Raw genomic sequence first — 23,543 nt, forward strand, 5'->3', positions numbered from 1 at the left:
GACTCTGCCTGGTGTGTGACTGGTGTTTCTTTAACATTCATTCCATTCCTGAAAATATTAGTGATTATTTTACCATAAAATGAACTCTGGCGGGCAGGAGACATGATTTTATGTTTACGTAACCCAGTTATGATTTCTATCTTTATTCCGACAGGATTAGGGATGTGGACTCAGTCCTTAGAGATCGCCCCACCATCTCAGGGATGTGTGAACAGTGGGCACAGAGGCTAGGTTATGTGACAAGCTTTCCGGAGGAGACAACCTGGACCCCCAGATTGCCCCTGAGGCCTCCCTCCTTTCTGTCCAGGGAGCCACACCTTTGGTCCTGTACCTCTCTGCTGTTTCGCCCCCTCTTGGGGTATGTCCCTGTCTAAATGCTGGCTCTGGGCCTCTGTGCACAGGTGCGGTGCCCAGGCATCCCTCCTCAGGAGTGTTGAGGCTCTGTCCATGGAGGATGAATTTCACTCCAGAATCCACCGAACTTTTCACCTTCATCATTTCCTTTAGTCCCCTCAAACTCTTCTCTAGTAGGTGGGGAGATGGGACATCATTTCCCTTTCAAGCTTTTCCCAAATGTTTTGTCTATGCCCCATCCTTTCAGTTGCCTAGAGGCCTAGAGTTGCAGAAACTCAGGGAGATCTTTCTCTACCTCCTGCCCTGCTTTATTGCTCCTCTGAGATGTTCATTCATTTATCCAACAAAGATTTCTTGAGCATCTATTAAATGCAAAGTGCTCATCTAGGCTAGGAGGATGTAGTAGTGGACAAACTATGCAAAATCCTTGTGATGGTGTGGCTTATGTTCTAGCAGAAGAGGCAGAAAAAAAACCACTGATACAGCTCATCCCCTGACGGGTAAGGACCATATGTTGTATTGGACAACCTAACAGGCACGGTCCCTAAGCCACATTGCTTGTTGTTTAATTAAACAGAAGGCGGGAGATGCTGAGAGCCATAGCCAAGTAGGAATGACACGTGGCATTTTTGGTTGAAAGGTGACACCAGCAAGCCATTGAGATGATAATGATTATGTTAAGATGTGCATTCAATTGGAGATTAGACCCCTGCTGTCTGCCTAGGCCTGCTACTTTGGAGCTCTCCTGGGACTCCCGGAGAGTTCCCATTGGTTGGGGAAGTGCGGTAGTAGGCATTTCCAGAGGAGGGATTTCCTGTTGGTGTAGTGTGTCCCGGGAGAAGGCCGCGTGCGTGGCATATTCGCGGGAGTTTTAGAAATAAAGTTTGTTCCCGCTTGAGTGGCTCGTGATTTTGTGCCCAGCCAGACTGTAGCATTACACGTGATCATATGCACATGTGTATTAGAAGTGGGTACAGGCTAGCGTACACACTAGGGGAAAAATAGCTCAAGGGGGGAAGTGAGTTGCAATTTTAAATAGAAAGGATCAGACAAACCTCATGGTGAGGGTGACATTTAGCCCAGACTTCAAGCAGGTTGGGAGTGAGTTAAGTGAGTATATGAGGAGGAGGAAGAGTGTTCCAGGTCCTAAGATAGGAGGCTGCTTGATATTTGTCCAATGGACCAGCAGATCAGGACAACTGGAATTGAATGAGGGAAAGAGAAGTAATGTGGAGAGCTGTGTGTGTGTGTGTGTGTGTGTGTGTGTGTGTATAAGGGGTTGACAGGTCGTTAGGGTCTCTTACACGCCATTTCTGAGTTGAGCTAGGACCACTGGGGAGTTTCCATTAGTAACATAAACTGACTCAGGTTTTCAAAGGACCACTCTGGCTGCAGTAATGCAAATAGACTACGAAGAAGTAAAATGGAAATAAAGAGACGTCAAAAATAAAATCAGATCAAATTAAAAATTTTTTTAAAGTTCATTGTTACACAATGAAAGAACGTACAGATTGCAACCCAGGAGGTTTCAAACAAGGTGGTAAAGCTTGTCTTAACAGCAGTGACAGTGCAGTCTATAAAGCATATGAGAGGAGGTATTTTGACCTTTTTCATCATTGGCTGTTAAACGTCATCATCGTTTTTAGGATGAACCGCGGTTTGCACTGATATGTCAATAGCTGATTGGTTTAATTTCACTGAATCATGCTGACAAGGATGTAAGGCTGACATTTTGCGTTATGATTAGAGAGAATGTTTCAGGGACATCAGGATGACTTGCATTTGGGTTACATGGCTGTGGATGGCTGGCCGTGGGGTATATCTAAACTGTGGCCTATTTTCATCTTTCCTTACCAGAAAATCATTGCAGCAACCAGGCATGAGATGCGCCTGGACATTATGAGAAGAGGTCAGACTCTGGGATGAAGGGTGACGGCCCTGCCTCACCTGCTCTGTTATTCTATTCGCTAAGTTTCTTCTTTTCTCTGCTGCTAGAGGCAGTCGTCATGAACCCGGGTTTTATAACATGCAATAGGTTCTGCAGGAGCTTTGTTATATGACAAGCAGAACACCCTTCAGGGATAATGCGGATAATCATTTGTGCTACAGCGCTTCCTGGTAACATGAGTCATTTTTTAAAATGCTATCTAGTAACTCAATTTTGCAAATGGCCTTACAATTAGATTCGGATAATCTGAACATTATGAAATCCTGGAGGACATGGCCCATCACATGCTGCTCACCTTCTTCCTAAAGAATGTTCCTTCTGCCTTCCACAACCATCTGTCTCATAGCTGCTCCATGTCAGCTCAGCCTTTCTCTCTGGGGACCTCCTGGGACTTGAATTAAAACTTGGTTATGTCCTGAGCATGTATCAGAATCCACCCTACACAACCATGTGGCTCTTGTGCTCGAGTCTCAACTATGGGAATAAAGGGGGTATTGAGGTGGGGGTGGGGCTGGGTTGCTGCCTTATCACTTTTCCAGCTACTTCTTATTAACATTCATCCTGAACACTGACATCTCTGCCTGGGAGCTGTCTAAAATATAGTTACAACTGCTATGTGCTTGGAAGAATATTACCTCTTTATTTCTAGGATTTCAGATTCTTCCAGTAATAATGAAATATCTTGGATTTTTTGTTTTGGACTTTGTTTTTTCATATGTCTTTTGTTTACTAGGTGTTGAGATCAGGGTTGCAAATAATTGAAACCCAGTCTGGCTAATTGGAGTCGAAAGTGATTGTAGGAACAGATGCGAGATAGAATGCAGAAGTGACTGGAGAACCAGGATCAAGGGACAGGCAGAAGCCAGGGGAAGGGTGGAGGGACACTGTTCCACTCTGCACCACTGTCCTGCTTCCTACTGCGGTTGTTTTTTTTTTTTTTGCCCCTTGGGCCTTGTTGTGCGGTTGGACTCAAGCCACCTCTGACACCACCACAAATAATCTGTATATTACTTCACTTTCACTTCTTTACCTCCAGATTCAAAGATTGGACAATTGTACCTGGTGGGCCCAACCTGGGTCACATGCCTGGGTGGTAGCTGCCAGGGAGCTGGGAGGGATCCTTCATCTTCCTCTGGCTTCTGCTGTGATAGGTGGGCTGCTATTGTCCACCTGGCTTGGGATCCCCCAGGTAGAAGAGGTGTTTGGATGATGGGCAGCTATGGTATAGATAGTCACACCTTGTAAATGGCTCATTTGCCTTCAGTAAGGTAGGCACCACTGCCCGTATGTCGAATATATGACTCTAAAAGTCCAAGGCAAACTTGAACTGTCTTTAGTTCAAGTCTAGAACAACTTGGGCCCTAACATGTGTCATTAAATCCCATTGATTCTTTCCTTGGGCTTTTCCATATGCTCTACTTCTTCTCCACCATCCCATTTGCTCTAAGACTGTCTCAGAAAAGCCTGAGTTGGCTGGGGACTTAACTCAGAGGTAGAGTGTTTGCCTACATGTGCAAAGGCTCTGGGTTTGATCCTCAGTACTTAAAAAAAAAAAAAAAAAAAAAAAAAAAAAAAAAGCCCTGGGTTGTACCTCCTGTAAGGCCGACTCTTACTATCCAGGTCTCATAATGGCCTGTAGTTTCTGCAGACCTGTCACAAGTATAATCAAATACATATGTAGTGTTGTCTTCTCCCCAGCCACAGGGGGGCTCCACAGGGCAGGCACCATGCTGTATTCCCAGTGCCTAGTACAGTGTTGGGCATACAGTAGATGTGAATGTATGGTGAGAATTGATTTAAATGAATGAATGGGTGAGTGACTGAAGCAAGAGTCAAGCTGTCTTGAGTCCATAGCTACCTTTTACCACAAATCACTGAATTCTCAAACTTCTTTTAAAAATTATCAATGGTCTGCATTATAGTTCTATGGGATGTCTATCTGCTGCCTCAGATTTGTGACAGCATGAAAAAGTATCAGTGTTTCTACCTTTGGGTCACCTCTATATCCCAAGCATACTTCTGTATGCCTCACACATAATAGGTGTTAAATAAACAAATGAATGAATGAATGAATGAAAAAGGAGTTTCAGCCAGGTGTGGTGGCGTACACCTTATACCTGTAATCTCAGTAGGTCCAGAGGCTGAGGCAGGAGGATTGCAAGTTCAAAGCCAGCCTCAGAAACTTAGACAGGCCCTTAGCCAGATCCTGTCTCAAAATTAAAATAAATAAATAAACGGGGCTGAAGATGTGGCTCAGTGGTTAAGAGCCCCTGGTTTTAATTCCCAGTACCACACATACACACACATACACACACACACAAAAAAAAAAGAAAGAAAGAAAAAAGAAGGTTCACAGTTCCTCCCATTCCTCTCCTGATAATTAGAATACAATCCTTCCTTCTGGAGAGGGAGGATTCTTTCCTGTGGGGAGAGAGAGGCTAAGTTGATCTGAGGAAGGAGAGAGGAGAGGGTTTGGGGGAGTTGTGGGCACTGAGGGAAGGGAGAGCCAGAGGATTGGGATGTAAGTGGATCACTGAGGTCCCCTGAGCTTTGGATCCCTTTTGATGCCCTTGGAGAGACCGAGTGTGGAACAGGTCTCCTGGGGCTGGCCTGTGTTGTCCAGCTGTGCTTCCTGAATACCACACCACTTTGAGACTCAACCACTCTGGTTTCTCACCTTGAGCAGGTGACAAGTGAAACCCAAATGGCCATCTTCCCCACAAGGAGCTCCTGACGTCTCAGCAATCCTAGTCCTTCCCCTGGTTTCCGAAGCCTTGAAATTGGAAGTCATCTTGGGACCTTCATTTTTCTTTAACCTCAGTGACCAATCTGTTATGAAATCCTGCTGATTCTTAATGATGTCTCTTGACTCCTCGTTTGTCTTTCTTAATTATGGCATCTTCTTTGTTTAGACCCTAGTCACATACTGTCTGGAATATGTAAAACGCCTAATTGGTCTCCCTAATCCTATTTTCTTCCTTCCCCAATTTACCTTACAGTGTTTACCAAATCCATGTAATGACCAGGCTCAGGCAGATCCGAAACAAGGACCCCAGATGTCAAGGACCCCCTCCTTCCTTCCATCAGCTCTCTCGCTTTATCTCTGCAGGTCCATCTGTGAACATCATGCTCCCATCTCAGTCTGCTTTCTTTTTCCTTTGATTAAAACCTTTCAAGAGCTGCTCATTCTGTGCTGGAATAAGTTCCGATTTTTAGCATGGCACGGCATGCAAGACTTTCCTGACCTATGCCTGAGTAGAGGTGGCCTCTTTCCCAGAGTGTCAAACTCTTTTCTTCCTCAGTGCCAATCACACATGCCATTCCATTTTCTCAGCCTCAAGTGCCCATCTTCCTTCTTCATTGAATTCTACCATATTCTTTAAGATTGAGTTTATTCATTCATTTATTCTGTAACCATTGAGGGGCTAATTATGCCACACACTCCTGGATGCAGAGAACAGGCCAGACAAGGTTCTTGCTCATGGATCTTCCATTCCCAAAGGTGAAAAGTAACAATTGGTGGGAAACAAATACAAGAGGTAGGTAACTACAGATAATAATATCAGTAAAGAAGTAGAACAAGATGTTGTGCTAGAGAGCAGAGGGATGGGGAGGGTTGTTTTTCACCCAGGAGTCTTGGAATAGGTGCTATTTGATCTGAGAGCTGAATAAGAGAAGGAACTGGCCATGCAAAAGGGGAGAAGATCATTGCAGGTAGAGAGAACAGCAAGGGCTAAGGTCCTGAGGCAGAAGAATTTGGTTTACCACAGAAGAAAAGCCATGGTGGCTGAAATACAGCAAATAAAAGGGAAAATAATATACAAGAGGTCAGATCCTCTACCGAACCTTCCCTGAACACCTTTTGTTAATCTTTGAAGTGAAATTATTATTTTTATTATTTTATAACTTAAAGTATATTCTTATTTTTTAGTTGACATATGGTAATGACACACATTTGTGGGGTACAGAGAAGCAGAATTGTTTGATCCTGAGTAAATCCACCATAGAATAAGCCCAGCTGGCCTCCCATCACCGTCACATCAACTTGCCCTTGTGAGTCTCTGGTCATTGTTTCATGTATTAGAAATTCTATTTCTTTGTTAATTAAAGAGAAGGCATAAGTGAAAATTGAAAAGACAACAAGGATATGCACAAAAATCACAGGATTCTCTGTTATGTCACTCAGCTTCCCGTCATTGTGACTATAACACCCGACAAGAGCAACTTGGAGGAGGAAAAGTTTATGAGTGCACAGTTTTAGTCCATGGTCAGCTCACTCCGTTGCTCTGGGCCTGAGTTAGGCAGAACATCATGGCAGAAGGGTGTGGTGGAGAGAAGCTGCTCAGCTCCTTGGGGAAAGAAGCAGAGAGAGAGAGAGGAAGAGCCAGGATCAAAATACATAATCCCTGAGCACTTCCCTAGTAACCCACTTCCTCCCACCATGCCCCAACTGCCTATAGTTACCACCCAGTACAGCGGTCCTTTGAAATTATGAATCCACCAGGTGGATTAATCCACTGGTTAGGTTGCAGCTCTCATAACCTAATTATTTTACCTCTGAACATTCCTGCATAGTCTCCTAAGCTTTGGGGGGAATACCTCATAATCCAAACTATAACATGTTGTTCATATTTGAAATTTTGGGGACCCAAAAGGCCTCCAGATGTTTCCCTCTGAAGAGTCCAAAGTCTGTTCTACTGTGAATTGCCATCCCAGTGGCTTAGTCTATTCCTGCTGCTATAACAAAATCCATGAGGTGGGGTAATTTATAAAGAACAGAAATTTGTTTCCACATTTCTGAAGTCTTGAAGCCCAAGAGCAAGGTGTCAGTGGGTCTGGTGTCTGGTGAGGGTTACTCTCTGCTCCCATGATGGCAGCTTGTTGCTGCACTCTTCAGAGAGGATGGCTGTTGTGTCCTCCCATGGCAGAAGAGCAACATTGGCCTAAGAAAGTTCCCTATTGCCCTGTAATAAGGCACTAATTCATTCACAAGAGTAGAGCTCTCAAAATCTCTTTCCAACCATCACAATGGGGGTTAAGTTTCAGCTTGAATTGTGGGGGGCATATTCAAACCATAGCACCTAGTTAACATTTGGTTGCCTAGTTTTTTCAAGTAAATTATCAATTTCTTGAAGCTTATCGTTTTGTGTATAAACTTTGTCTATGCCTGAAAAATGCCACAAAATAGCAAATGCATTCTTAGTTTAGTAATGTGGGCTTCTTTTTTTTTTTTTTTTTATGGACACAATGTCTATTTATTTTCTTGATTTGTGTGTGGTGCTGAGGATTGAATCCAGTGCCTCATATGTGTGAGGCAAGTGCTCTGCTGCTGAGCTATAACCCCAGCCCCGATGTGGGCTTCTTAAGTCTTTAATTAATTAATTCCATTTTGAAGACCTTTGCTTACACTGGCAGAAGAATTGTGTAAACATGATCACCACGGGGTTTTATGACCACCCAGTATTTGGGGGGAAATTTCCTAACATATAATACCCACCCGGCCAAGACAGAGATTAGTCTTCCCTTTTCAGCCTCCCTTGCAGCTGGGTTGTTGACATCTTAGCTCATCTTGACTTCTCCTATCAGACACACCCATGGGACATTTTAATTTGGAGAAAGTGATAGAAGTAAACAGTTGGCTCCTAGAATCCGTGTTTTATATGACAGAGGCAATGTGGCATCAGCTTTCAAGAACAGAAGTGGGGGGGCTGAGGTTGTGGCTCAGTGGTAGAGCACTCGCCTTGCATGTGCAAGGCCCTGGGTTCGATCCTCAGCACCACATAAAAATAAATAAATAAAGTAAAGTTATTGTGTACAACTACAAAAAATTTAAGTATTTTTAAAAAAATAAATAATAATTAAAAAAAGAAGAAGAACAGAAGAGGGTGCATTCCAAGGCAGATCTGGAGTCAGCAGTGGGACCCACAGTGTCTGCCTTTAGTGAGGAGGTCTTTCCTGGTGCTGCCCTGTGGCGTGGACTCTCAAACTAACTTGAGCTCTCCTGAAGTTCTGTACATGACCTCAAATCCTTTAATAGCTGCTAGAATGCCTTCTGTTTTTCTCAACTAAGAACTCTAACTAATGCAAGCTGTGTAGAGGAAGCAGGGCCACTTAGTATTAGGGTTGAAAACAAATCAGTAACAAACCCCAAAACCTCTACAAGTTATAATCTAAGCCAGGGGGGGCCATGTCAGCTTGTTTATAAAAATCCAATTTACTTACCATCTCATGGAAAGCAAAACTATTGAAATAGTGTTGCTTTAAATGGAAGGTGGACATTTGGCAATTAGAAACCTGTCAAGACACTTTGACTGTAAAGTACCCAGTGGGATGTTATATAGCATTTAAAACAAGGCTACTCTCTTACACTTATACTGGCACACTGCTTGGTGATATTAAATCCTTTTCCAATATGAGCTATTTTCTATCAACCTCTGATCTCCAAAACATGAGTGAATTTCTCAAAATTGAATCCCTGGGACCTGAAGAGAGGTTTTGAACTACACTGTCAAGATGGTAGTCCTCTGTGAACAGTTCAGTTTTTCTCTCGGGACCATTTTATACTTTTATACTCTGTTCTTCATTTTTAATGTGATGATAGTACTAGGCATGATCTGGTTCTACCAGTGGATGGATTCCAGTTAACATCAACTCTGGGTTAAATCTGGAACTAGAATTAATCCTCCTTTAGTTTTATCAATAACTTTAAATAGTGATCTCCCCTTTTTGGTTTCACTTTCTACAGTTGCAGTTACCAGCTGACAACTGCTATCTGAAAATAGTAAATAAAAAATTCCAGAATAAAAAGTGTATCCATTTAAAATTGCATGTTGTTTTGAGTAGTATGATAAAAGCTTGCACTTTCCAGCTCATTCCAACTAGGATACACTTTGTTTGATATGACCACACTGTATACACTACCCTCCTGTAAGATATTTAGTAGCCATCTAGATTATCAGGTCAACTGCTGGGATATCACAGTGGTTGTGTTCAAGTCATCCTTATTTTACTTAATAATGACCCCAAAGAGCAAGAGTAGTGATAATGGTGATTCAGATACACTAAGAAGAAGTCACAAAGTGCTTTCTTTAAGTTAAAAGGTGAAAGTTTGAAATAAGAAACGAAAAAAAAAATAATGTGCTGAGGTTGCCAAGATCTACAGTAACAATAAATCTTTGATCCATGAAACTGAGAGAAAAGAAAATGACATTTATGCTAGTATTGCTGTTTCTCCTCAGACTGCAAAGATTGCAGCCACATGAGTGGTAAGTGCTTAAAGGATTCAGGACCATCTGTGGTTTCACACATCACTGGTGTCTTGGGATGTATTCCTCAGGGTGAAAGGGGGAGTACTATAAATGAGATCTTATTGGTTCTGTTTTATACATGAAGAAACTCAGTGGGAAAGTGATGTCATTTGCCCAAGTACTTGAGCTGAGAAATCAATGTAGTGGATCACCAAAAGCAATTAAAAACACAGACTTTCTTTTTTTTAAAGTCAGAGCATGTTGTCTTTCTTAGGAGTATTTCATGAAACTGTAGTTTTAGTGTTTTTTTTTTTTTCATACATGCAGATGTAAGAATTTGGTAGTGATGGTTTTTGTGGTTGTGTGTGGTACTGGGGATTGAACCCAGGAACTCACACATGCTAGGCAAGGGCTCTACCACTGATCCACACCCCAGCTCTTTAAAAAATTTTGTTTTGAGACAGAGTCTCACTAGGTTTCCCAGTCTGGTCTCAAATTTGCTATCCTCTTGCCTCAGCCTTCTGAATAGCTGGGATTACAGGCATATACCATTATGCTCATTTTAAAATATTTTTTTTCATTGTGAGTTGTGTGGAAAGCTGTTTGGAAGCTGATGATATTGGTTCAGTCCCTTCATGTTACAGGTAAGGAAACTGAGGGACACAAAGATTAATTGGCCTAAATTACTCAGCTATTTAAAAGTTAAGATAAGATCAGCAATGAGGTTCCCACTAGTCTATTTTTCTGTTCCAACATAAAAATGGTCCTTGCCTTTCCTGCCATATATAAATGTTATGGAATTTAAATAAGATAATTCAAAGGCTTTTAAAAAACCATAAACTACCATAAAAATGGAAGATACGTTTTGTATAGGCCAAAGTTATCAGTGAGGAGACAGATACTTGTAGGTATCTAGGCAGTGGAGAATTCCTCATAGGAACTAGGTAACAAAATTACTGGAAAGGGAGGGGGAACAACACTCAGGAAGGAAGGATGCTATTAAGAGCCCAGAAAATGCAGAAGAGCCCCTGCATTCTCTGATGGCTAGCCACCGATGGAGGTGGAAGAAGACCTTCCACTTTCTCCTACCTGATGCCTTAGGGAGTGTTTCTCATCAGCAGAACCAATGGAGTTTTCAGGCTCTGCCTCGGTCTTCTGGAAAGAGCATACCAAGATGGCAGTATGGCTGAGGACCACAGATGAAATCCAGCACAACATTCAGTGTAAGTTTTCTCAGTCCACACTGATGCCCTATTATCAAAAGCAAATAATATTTCTCTGGCTCTTGCCTCCTCCACAGTTATGAGATCTAAGATACCCTGCCATTGTTCCTATAGCCTGTCTATAGCAGTTGGCAAAGACACTGTGTGTCCGCTGTTGGCCTCTTCTCTCAGTCCCTGTCTGGTGATATCTGCTGCTTGTGGAGTTTGGGGCTGGTGCCTGCCTGGAGTGCCAAGAGTCGGCTTTTCTATCAGCCCTGCTGCTAAAGGGTCTGGCACCCACTAAAAGCTCTGGATGCTGCCATAACATGATTATCCGGCCACCAGGCTACTGCTGTCCTCATCCGTAACAGCTGGGGTCCACATTATGTGCAGCAGAGATGGCAGCGGCAGCTACCAAAGCTGTCTGAGCCACCAAGTTCCCCCATGAGGCAGTGCCTCCTCTACAGCACCAAGTCACCACCCAGCCACCCTCATGGGTTCCATTACCAGACCTGTAGTCCCCATATCACACTCCATGGAACTGTTCTGGAGAAGTCTGTGTTTACTTCCCCCCAAACTTATCCTTATGCATGACTTTTCTTTTTAAGTTCACTGGTTATCTACAAGGATAGGATCTTGGGAAGCTGGACTCAGAACAGTACACTCCTTAATTCAATCTTTGATCAATGAATATTTATGGAGGCCTAGAATTGCCAGCCCCTATTCAAAGCTCTGGAAAGTAGCAAACAAAACAGGCAAAACTCTGGCCCTTGTGGAGGTTATTGTCAGGTAGAATATCAACATTAAAGGCAAATCATAAAAAAATAACAGATAATCTTGTATCAAGAGCAATAATACATTGTAGGGCAATTAATGTTACATTTCAGAATAGGAAGATAGAGGGGTGTGTGGGGTGGGATGTGGGGAGGGAAGACCTCCCTGATAAGGTGCCATTCAAGCTGTGCTTTCTATCCATTGGTTGTTGTAACTGTCCACATCCAATCTTCTCAGTGACCCTTCAGCAGCCAATCTTCAGGGGGTGCTGCTGGGCACAATATCCCACTGGCTAAATAGAATATTCATTCCAACACTACAACATCATGACCCCACACCCTTGAGCATCTCTTATATACCAGGCCCTGTGCTTTGCACATGTGATATGATTTAATTCTTACACGGAGTCTATGAGGGAAGTGTTACTATTTCCATTTCATGATAAGAAAAGGAAGGCATAGAGAGAGAGGGCTCCTTGCTCAAGGTCATATACTGCTGGAATATATCAGGCGATCTGGCTCCAAAGCCTAGGACTTTAAGGCATATGGCAGGAAGGTAAAGGGAGAGAAAACCATGGGAATGTTCAGGTGAAGAAGTTCCAGATAAAGAGAAAGGCAAGTGCAAAGACCCTGGGAGGAAAAAGCTTGACACACTGGAGGTCAAGAGGGAGGCCAGTGTGAGTAGAAAGCAGTGGGGAGGTGTTACGTGCTGAACTATGTCCCCCTTAAAGCCTTGGGTTGAAGCCCCGTGTTAATCGGTGCTCTTCAGAGAAAAGGAATACATCTAGACAGGTATGCGATCGTTTCTGAACACGTATAAGTATATGCACATACATATACAGAGACATCTATATCTAGGTATAGACACATGAGAAGAGAATCATTATGGGAATTGGCTCACACAATTGAGGAGACTGGGAAGTCTTGTAATCGGACATCTACGAACTAGAGAACTGGAGAGAGCTGGTAGTATAATTCTTAGGCTGAATTTTATATCCAAAGGCCTGGGAACCAGGAGAGCCAGTGGCATGACTCCCAGTCCAAGGACAAAGGCCTGAGGTCTGGGCCAGGAGCAGGGAAGGATGAGGGAGCTACACCACTGGGTGTAGGAGAGGAACAGTCGGGAATCATCAGTGAACAGATGGTATGTAAAGCCATTAGGTTGCATGAGGCTACCTAGGAAATAACTGCTAAATTGTCCAATGATGGTGTCTTCCAAATTTAGGACATTGGCGAAAACAAGAGGATGCAGCAAAGGGTACTGAGGAGTGGCCAGTAAATAAGAAGGGGGCCGAGAGAGGGGTGGTGTAGGTATTTTTGGTTCATTCCTTTCTTCATATTTAATTGATCATAAAGTCTGGTCAATTCCAGCTTTTCAATAACTCCTTTGCCTTATTTCTATTCTTAGGGTCATAGTTCAGGCTTTTATAATTTTAGTTGGAATTCTATGATTGCCTCCTAACTATCGCCCTTTCTACACCATCTTTAATCTTGCTTCCCATCAGTCTATTATTTCTGCAAAAGAGAAAGCTACCAGAAGTACTAAAGATAACTAAGCAAATATTTATACTTTCATCATCCAGAATCGTCATGTTGGCATCATCATTTATAAAGTTAATTTCAGTTCTAGGTCCTGTTTATTTACTGACTCCTATTGCCTTTCCTGCTCCTGCAGAGGCCATCACCATCATGAATCGAATGCATATGTTGCCTTCTTACCCTGTTGTGTTTCCCTGGAAGCAGGACACACTGACTTTGGGATGGGTTGTGTGACTGTTCTCGGGTTGAAGGAATCTGAGCAAATGGAAAGCATACTGGGTATGACCAGGTTTTAAATGTGCTGTCATGGTTTAATTCCAGATTGAGGCTGCTCTTCCAGCCCCAATAGCAGAATGAGAAGTCAGGTGACTTTGAGCCCAGCTAAATCCACCATAGCGATCCTGACAGAGTTGCACGGAGACTTGGCTAAACTGCAGCCCTCAAGTAATGTATGAAAAACAAATGTTCGTTACTGTAACCCACTAAAATACTGGGATTATTTGTTACACAGCAAAAGCTGGCTACTTAGAAATATTTATGCCTGTGAAGTTTTAAAAAGTGAATAGAAATGTACCTATTGTATTTATTTTGCATATTATATATATACATCTGTGGTATGTGTGTGTGTGTGTGTGTGTGTGTATGATCATAAGTAATTTGCAGTTCTATTCAATGTGTGTTCCATGTTATATACAAAATGGTTGCATTGTGTATATATTTTCCAACATCCTAATTTTTGCACTCAAGATTTATTTTGGATAAATCACCACGTGGATGTAGCAGATCTAGTTCATTTCATTTAAGTATGGTTAGAGAAATCTTTCTAAGTCATTAATTTTGTCATGTCACTTCTTTGACCTGAAGGGCTGACAGCTGAAGGCAGCCATGATCAGCACTCCCGGAAACTGGGGGTCACAAACCTTTCTGAAAGGGGATCTGGTTGGGATGTCACAGTGGACACCAGACTACCTTTGTGCACTTGGATTCATGCTTCATATACATTCTGCAAGCAGCTCCTCCCACCTCTGAGGGGAACTACAAGAGAAATTTGAGACAAACTAGAGCCTCTGATGCTGCAGCTGGTCAAGAGTCACAACTGGTATTCACCATCTCTCTTCTCTACTACCCACTGAAGATTCTTTTCACCCTTTGCCAGTGCCCCTGCTGATCTGGATAGCCTGCCTGATGGAGCCACCCAGAGCTTCATCCCTGACGGCTCTGTGCCTGGTTACCATCCCTTCTGAGACTGAACTTGCTATATTTGTACACTTACTGTCAAAATGGGGCAAGTACCTAGAGGCAGACATGAATCATCTGAGTGACAGATATATTCCTCCTTCATTCCATCTCATGGCAGCAACCCCAGTCAGTTCTGCACAGAAAGATGCAAGTGAAAACAGGGAGGCGAGTATTGAATCAGTTTTGTGACTCTACCCTCAGATAGCCAGCCCATTACTTTTATTTCCTTTCCATTGTTTAAACTAAGCTTGTTTAAAAATTCTGGCTTATGAGCGTATGTGTATAGAAACATGTGAAAAAAAATATAATATATCTGAAGCTCTAGGAAAACAGGAAGACCATAAAAAGCACCCAGAATCCCATCCAGAGAGAAATGTTGTTAATCTTTTTTTTTTTTCAGTGCTTGGGATGGAACGAAAGGTTTCGTGCTTGCTAGACAAATGCTCTACGCCAGCCCTTTTAATCTTTTCACAATTCTTTGTAGTTTCTTTCCCTACATATTTCTTTGATTATTTTAAAATTATAAACTCCATATAGACATTTAAAAAATTAGTATCTTGTGTCTTTTTTTTTTTGAAAATTTATATTGTGACTATTTCCCAGCCCCTCTATCTCTTCAGTGTATTCAAAGAAGGACAAAGAAATTAGGCTGATTGTGGTTATTTCTCGAATGCATCCTGAAAGTAATTTTATGGTTAAAAAGTGTTGACTTTGAAGTCAACAGTGATTTATCTTTAGAATGCAGAAAGAAGCATATAGGATGCGGGATTAAGAAAATAATAATGACTAATTAAGAGTAAGTGACTCATGTAACTCTATAACATATAACAAGTCTGGTTATTATTACTGTTACCATCAACTGAGATTCAGATCTGAGAACTGAAGTTCAAACGTAGATTTCCTGACCTAAAATCCCACCCTCACTATCCCTATAAGAGGGGCTTTGACAAGTTTGCTGGGCCTGGAGGAAGAAGGGTTTTTTGAACAGACAGTGGACCCAAAGCCCCTATGGCCATGTGTGGCTTCCCTCTGGGTTCCCCGACTGAGGGGCCACAGGGAAAATGCTGTGTGGCCCACAAAGGGCAGGATGCTCACCCTCCAGTGAGTGGGTAATATGCACCTGTCATTAGAAACCCTAGGAGCTGTAGGGCCATAGGAGTCTGCAGAGCATCCAACAAAGACAGGCCAGGCCAGAGCTGTCAGGGAAGGTTGGCATCTTCATTCAGAGGACTCACCTGAGGTCAACCACTCTGACCTGCAGGTGAGTGAAAGAGGATGTGTCCACACCCAGGCATGGGAGCTGGAACCCCTTAGGGGGTAGCCGGCATCACAGGGACACATTAATAGGCAGCAGGAAGACAGCCCTGGCTAGGGTAGGCAGAACCCCTGTCCCTGAGAAAGGAGGTAAAGGAAGCTGGTAAGGGCAAGAAGGAAGGGGACAGTCACCCACTTGGGAAGGGTTACCCAGCCCCACTGTGACATGGGGAGGGAGGCTTGTTAGAAAGAAAGGAGGTAAAACAGTTGTACAAAACAAAGTCGATTTCAAGGTTCACCAAAAGACATGTACCACAAAGTTCCTAGCAGCACTCTCCAATGTACTCCCAAACTGGAAACTACACGAATGTTCATCTAATGAGGGTGGATAGATCAATCATGGTATAATCCCACGGTGAAACCTCAAGAACATGATATTGAGTGAAAGCAGACACAAGGCCAAGTGTTCTGTAAGATTTTATCTATGGGAAGTATCAAGATAGTCAGAACTCTCCTACACCCTTAAAATAAGAATAGGCTTAGGATGGGAAGAGCAGCAACCAAAAGGGACTGTATAATTTGTGCAGGTGGCTACATTTGTGCATTCTATTTTACCTAAACTTGTATAGGAATTTATTGGGTTACAAATATAAAAAGAGCAGGAATGATAACAAAATAATCCAAGTCAACATAATGAAGAAATTTAATTTCATTCTTCTTCCACTCGTGGATAGGAAAACAGCACATTTTGGGGACCATTTAGTTTCCATGAAGTTACTCCAAAAAGCATTCTAGCCCCAGTGATCACAGGAAAAGTTTCATGCTGTCAAATAATTTACAATTGCTCCAATCCACTTGGGAAGGTTCAGAGCGATGGGCTGCGGGGCACGGTTCTAAGCAGCTTTGAAGTCTTATTGCATTATTTCTATGTAATGCAAATTGACAAGGTCTCTAAATTAGGCAACTAACTAGAAAATGAGGTCTGAAAGCCAGATTTAGTAGCAGCCAGGATTCTGACCTGAAAGACTTATCTGTCTGTGGCCAGGGCATGTGTGGGGAGTACATTTTTCCATGCAGGGAATCTGGATGGAGAAGATTTATTCTTAAATGGAGAAGTCAGAGAATAAATCTGGACATTGAAAAGTCTTCTGGGTTTCATTGAACAAATATTTATACGGTGATTTTTATGTGCTAAGCTTTCTAACGACTCACTCTATGAATAATGATTGATGGCAGGCGCTATTATTGTCATCCTCATTCTGAAGTGGAGGAAATGAAGCACAGAGAGGTTAAATGACACATGAAAGGCCACACAGCTGCCAAGTGGCAGAGCCAGAATCTAAATCCAGATTGATTCCTGGATCCTTGTTAACACTAAGCTTGTTGCTTATCACCAAATGACAGCCAGACTCTAAAGATGGGGACCTTGGCTTTACTCACTGCCTTCTGTGATGGAAAGAGTGCTAAGAGGACTCTTCCTTCTCCCTCTGTCCCTGCCCCCCAAACATTGTCCATATTGCACTGTTGTTAATGTCTGAGCTTCTACCATTAATGTTTCGTTTTTGCTTTGGGGGGGATCTTTTGGAAGGGGGTTTTGAGCACTCTCCTTTAAACACCAGAGTTCCTTTAAAAAGTGCAGATACCCCTATAGCAGGTCTGGGGATCAACATCTGAGGGTAAAACTTCACCTAGTTTTCTGGGAAGGAAAGACTGAGAGCACAGAGGGCCTTGAGGGGAGGAAGAGATCCTACTCATAGGTGGTACCTGAAGGTCAAGTTCACTGACTTCTCTGTTGTGTATCAAAACGTGGGTCAGTTGCCAGCCAGGGAAACGTCCTCCCTCCATTCATTCCCGATGTTGGAGTTGTTGATCATGTAAGAGCTTGTTCTAGGGGACGAGGTATTATAATCTTCATTAGCCCTTGTATCTTGCTCATTTTAACTCAGAATCTTTTCTCATATGATCCTCCAGGGTCATTATCATTACTCCCAGTGACCCAAGAAGAAAGGGAGAGACTCAGAAGCCTCGTGGATTGTCCAGGGTCACACAGCCTGTGAGCCTTCAATCAATCTCAGTGGAGTAGCAGAAGAAAAGGGAATCATTGAACAAGCAAGTGATCTTTTTTAAACTATCATAGGCTGGGCATGGTGAGGAGCACCTGTAGTCCCAGCTACGAGGGAGGCTGAGGCAGGACGATTGCTTGAACCCACTGCTCGAGTCTCAGGCCAGACTGTGCACTGTAGCGAGACCCCATTCCAAAGACAAAAGCAAACAGCAGCCACAAACCCCTGCCCCTCCAAAACCCAAACAAGAACAGCAAAAATTGTCATAATACACACAACGTGAAATTCCCCATCTTAACCACTTTTTAAGTGTATGGCTCCGTTGTGTTAAGTACATTCACATCATGTACAACCAAACTCCAGAACTCGCTGTCTGGCAAAACTGAACCCTACTCCCATTAAACAGCTTCGCATCTCCTCTCCCTTGAGTCCCTGGCAAATACCAACCCACTTCCCATCTTTATGAATTTGACCACTCTTGTTATGTAATATGTCTTTTTTTGTGACTGGCTTATTTCATTTAGCGTAGTATCCTCAAGGTAGAGCCACGTGACAGCATGGGTCAGGACTTCCTTCCCTTTTCAGGTTGAATGATATACCACTGTTGGTGCACCCCACATTTTGTTTATCTATTCATTTGTCAATAGACACTTGGGCTGCTTCTTCTTTTGGCAGTTGTGAATATTGCTGCTAGGAACGTAGGCGAACCAATGTCTTTTTGAGATCGTGCTTTCAATTCTTTTGGGTCAAAAAGTTCCTTTAAAACAAAGTTTTAATATGACACTTGGCAAGCCCACAATGAGAAAAACCTTAGAGAAAGCATTGTGAAAGTAAGATCCGTGTGATTGTGATGAAATTGAGCCTCTAGAGATGAGACCATGAGATTCACCTTCCCCTTCTGCACTGGCTATCCGCCCACCCCCCCTAAAGTGCAGTTCTCACCCTTGGACTTTCTGCTCTTCATAGTAGAACTGAGCAGTGCCTATGAAACCTAGTTCAATGTCCTTTTTTTTTTCTTTAACCTGTCTATCTGAAGAGATGGTCCAAGATTCCAAGTGCTGCCCAGGACTTCTTGGCTGCAGCCTTGTCTAGAGGACCAATTCTTAATAGTCTGTTTTCAGCCCAGTCATACCTCTGGCCACAGAACACAGTTGGGGTCACAGCAAGTGACATTCCCTCAGTAAAGATCCAAAGAGCTCAGGGTACATATTAGCAGTGCCAAAGGGCCACCATCCAAGTGAGCAATATCATCACAGGAAAGAATGTTGGACCAAACTTGAAATTGTAAGAGGAAGAGAAAGAATGCATTGATTTTGCCTGACTCATATTATTTATCATGGGCAAACTCTGAAGACTCCCATTAGACACACTGTGCCCCAACACAGCTGTTTAGGAGCCAAAGTCACACTTCTTGATCTCGCCTTGGCGTCGTAGCTTGGCAGGGAACAACATGTCTTTTCAACATCAGAGACTTAACAGAGAAGCCTGGCTGTCAAGGCGCAGGCTGGCACAGTCGGGATGGAGAGGGAGGAGCATGGATGGCTGGGTCCCTAGGTGGAGAAAACTTATGTGCACATCCTGCTGAGAGCCAGGAATGCCTCTGTGACTCACCAGGGTTCTCTGCCTGTCTGCATGGACACATGAGTGTGGCCTAGTTTGAATGTAGACTCCTAGGGGACAGGGATCACACTTTATTTCATCCTGGGCAAATCAATTATTTTGTCTCATGACAAGATCCGTCTTTATATGATCTCAGCATGCAGGTGGCCTTGGAAAGGACACCGTCTAGAGAGCATGTCGCTTTTGGTTCAGAAGTCCAAAGCAACCACTTGAGTGGATGTATTGATCAAGGCCCGGTCTTTGATGTACAAAGACTGCCAAATTTAGGCTGGGGCTCCACATCTCCTTTCCCTCCAGCTTTTTTCATGTCTCAGAAGTGGATCATCAGGACTCCTCTGCAGGCAAAGGAAAGCCTACGACAATGCCAAGGAACCAAGGCCAGGGGCATTGTCTAGTTCTGGATCAAAGGAGCCAGGGTCCGATGCTTCCTCCCTCATCAGAGGAGCTGGGAGTTGGGCCCTCCGCCCATCTCTTCGTCTCTCCTACTGTTCTTTTTTTGTCATGGAAATACAGTTCTTTGGAAGCAGAAGATGAAATACCGTGCTGAAGGTACCCGGTTCCAAGTGTCATCTGTGCAGCAGCAACAGGACCATAACCCCCTTCCATGAAATCACTGGGGTTGTTTCACGGCCTGGTGACTGTGGCTCTCATTAGTCTTCTAATTTAACAGAGATGGCTGACGGGCAGTTTCAGAATGTGTGTCACCAACGGCTCTGCTCAAGCAAAACAAAAGTAACCGTTCAGGCCAGGGAAAGAGGAGGCTTCTACAAAAAGTGAGATTTAAATTAAAAGTGGGGGAAAAAAAGGATACTTTGAGAAAGGGCACTTTATTTTTAGAAGGGAAAAGGAATTAGGAGAAGATAATGGTTGCTGTGGCAACGGAGCGCTGCATATATTCTATAGGCCCTGCTTTAACAGTGACGCAGGGAATGAAGTGGATTCCCTGGTGACTTTCTGAGAAAACACAGAGGGAAATAAAAAGGCTGCCCAGGAATAATATCTCACATTAGTCCAACTGCCATTTCACTGCCATTTTATAGGCTATTTACTCCCTAGCCCTGTATTCACTTAAAAAACCCATTTTAATGTTTGGCACAAAATCCCTACTAAATGAGAGTTTCATTCCGTTTTTCTTCACCAATCCTAATTGTGCTTTCCAAATTGAACCAAGAGCAGCAGACCCAGGAGCGTGGCTTGGAAGCCCACAATTCTCAGTCAAAAAGGTGGGGAGATTGCTGGAAGCAACCTCCGAAAGCATTTGAATTTACCTAGAAGGATCCAATAAACTGGTTGCTAACATCTGGAGAGTGTCCACGAATATTCAAATTTCTGTGTTCTTTTGGAAATTTAGAAAATCCGACCATCCCGCACCTTCCTTTTCATGTGGCAAAAGTCAGCTAGTTGCATCCCAACAATTTCCCATTCGCCTAATACGTTGTAGACGATTGCCTGTTCTCTATGGGCAATTTGGGTCTGGCATCTGCAACTAGTTACAGCTGAAATCTGTCTTCTAGATCAGTGCTCCTCAAACTTTAGGACACACCAGAATTACCTGGAAGGCTTGTTAAAACCCAGATTGCTGGACCATCTCCAGAGTTTCTGCTTAGAATTTGCATTTCTAAAAATTCCCAGGAAATGCCCATGGTCCTGGTCTGGGGAGCCACACTTTGAGACAAACTGTCCTAGGTTCGTGGTGCCTGGACTTTAGTTAGCAAATACTTCTTTTTGGATGATGTGCCTCAGAGAGATTATATATTAAGTTTAACATAGTGGGAAACATTTTTATTTATTTGTATATTATTTCCTTTATTTGTTTCCTTTGGAGGAAGATGGCCATATTTTGGAGGAAAAAAAATCACTATGCTCTAGCTAAAATGATGTCAGCGAGGCTGCCTTGCAGAGAGACAGACAAGAAATGAGAAGGGAAAGGAAGGAAGAGGGATTTACAGAGTAAAGTTAGTGGGAGGAGGTGGTATCCTTGTCCTGTGGCTCCCAAATACATATGGTGTGAGTGGATTATGTGTATGCATGTAAATGGTGACGAAGCCCCAGACTGAAGAAGATAAAGATGGTGCAAACTGTCTTTCAGAGAAGGGAACAGAGGTACTGTTTGTACAGCACACAAGTCAGGGGTGAGGGCACCAGGATCCAAGATGCTTTTGCAAAGGCCTCAGACTTTCTGAAACTATGAAACTAAGAGACGCACATCAGCTTTCCTCAGATCTCCGCGGAGCAGGGGGGTCTCAGCTGACACCTGGGTTCCATGAGAGGTGTTCTGTCTGTATAAAATGTATAATTCACTTTGCCTACTTTAGCCTCAAAGCGGTGGATGGCAAAGAGTTTCTAAATCTCTCTCCAATATGAGGTAACCCCTGGACTGTGGAGTTCTAGCCAAAAGCAGCAGCACTTGATCATCGAGATAATCTGCGCAGGTTTACAGGAGAACTCTTTGTTGGTCTTTTTTTGAGATACGGATGATGGTTCTCCGACATCCATTATTTCATCTCAAGGCCTCTGGTGATCTAAAGATGCTGGGAATACCTCTTGGGCTGGTGTCTGGTCTAACACAGAGGGGTGAGAGGAAGGCTCAGTGATATGGGTGGGTCCTTAGAGGGGCCATGTTTCAGTTCTTCTCCAGAAACATTCAAAATGGACATTTTGTTTTATTTCCAACATGTATTATTGAGTCTACATAATTCCACATAGAAAAATATATAGAGAGGGTAACATTATTCATTGCTCTCTCCTTCATTGAGTACCTACTGTATGTTCAACTTTTATGTATAGTTTTTAATAGTCACCAACCACCCTGAAAAGTAAGAATTTTATCTCCATTTTACAGGAAGAAAAATTTGCTCAGAGAAGCATACTAACTTTTCATTCCATTGTTAAGTGGTGGACTGGGATTTGAACCCAAATTGGACTGACTCCAAATTCTCTGTGCTTTTTCTGACCACCCCACTGCTCATTATTTCTCAAATGAAAACGATTGCCTTTATTTCATTTCTACAGCGTTTGAGTATGATAATCAACATACTCATTCACTTACCTATCCCTTAAGCCCCAAGAAAAGCATTAAAAAAAAGACTTTGAACTAATTCTTTTGAATGATAGCGTTGCATTCATAAGCTAAAAGAGGCCCTAAAGGAGTCTACTCTGTAATGATACTATTTGAAAATGGTTGCATGTCCCCAGTCCTTTTGTGATTTTTCAGCCAGCAGTTCTAGCAGCACATAGATGGGCTTTGCAAATAAGCAAGTTCCAGTTGGCTCCCAATGAATTTAATCTCTCAATTTTATTTCGTTGTTCTAATGTGCTGGAATGAGATTCAAATGAGATGCAATGATCATGGCCAATTTTCCTTGTCCCTCTCTTGTGTTAGCCTTTCTCACAGCTGGGTTTCATTTATGTGCCCATAAATTCCCTCCCCTTCCCAGCACAGGAGGATGAGAAACTGGGAAACTGAGCTAAACTCCAAGTAGCAGCCAAACCAGCCTGTTCTGCCAGTTTTGGGGGAAGACTGTTGTCATTTTGTTGTGAGGTTTCTATGGAGAAAGCTCTCCAGCATTGGGCATTCTGTGAACCACAATTCCCAACTAGCTGGCGTTCCTGCCGATCTAGAATGAACTATTAGCGGATGCTTAGTATGTTGGTTCTGGGGAAAATTATGAAGGAATCCAGTGGTCGCTTACCTAGCTCTCTGGCCAACAGTATCCCTCTATACCCACTCTAGACCTCAAGGTCACTGCGTATGCTGCTAAAATGATCTTTCTAGAATCTGAATCTAAACAAGTCATACCTGGCTTCAATGATTCGGCTCTACAGCTTTACATGACAGCCCATCTGACGTTTTCAGGCTCATCCCAACACTGTTCCTGCTTCCTTGTTCGGTGGAGAAGCTGAGCCAGAGCATGTCACTTGATATCAGTCTTCCTCTCCACCTGTCATGCTGTGCCGTTGTGTAGAAAATGAAGCCCTGGGTGCCTATACTGGTCCCTTGCAATGGGCCCCTGGCTCTCTCTCTAGTCCCATTCCCCACAGCACCCCCAGCCCCTCTCCCAACTCCAGCCAGCCTGGCTTCTGCCCTGTCTCAGGAGCTTTGTGCTTCCTGGTCTCTCAACCTTGAGCTCCCTTCCCTTCTGTACTCACATGGTCCACTCCTTCAGCCCCTTCAGATTATGGACCAAATGTCCAAGTGGACTTTCTGGATCCTTTCATATGAGAATAACAATTCTTGTCATTATTTTCCTTGTGTCTTGTTTTAGTGTTATTTTTTCCCTATCACATCTGAAATTAGATATTTA

This window comes from Marmota marmota, unplaced genomic scaffold (genome assembly GCF_001458135.2).
Source record: "Marmota marmota marmota unplaced genomic scaffold, marMar, whole genome shotgun sequence".
In the NCBI taxonomy this organism is placed as follows: Eukaryota; Metazoa; Chordata; class Mammalia; order Rodentia; family Sciuridae; genus Marmota; species Marmota marmota.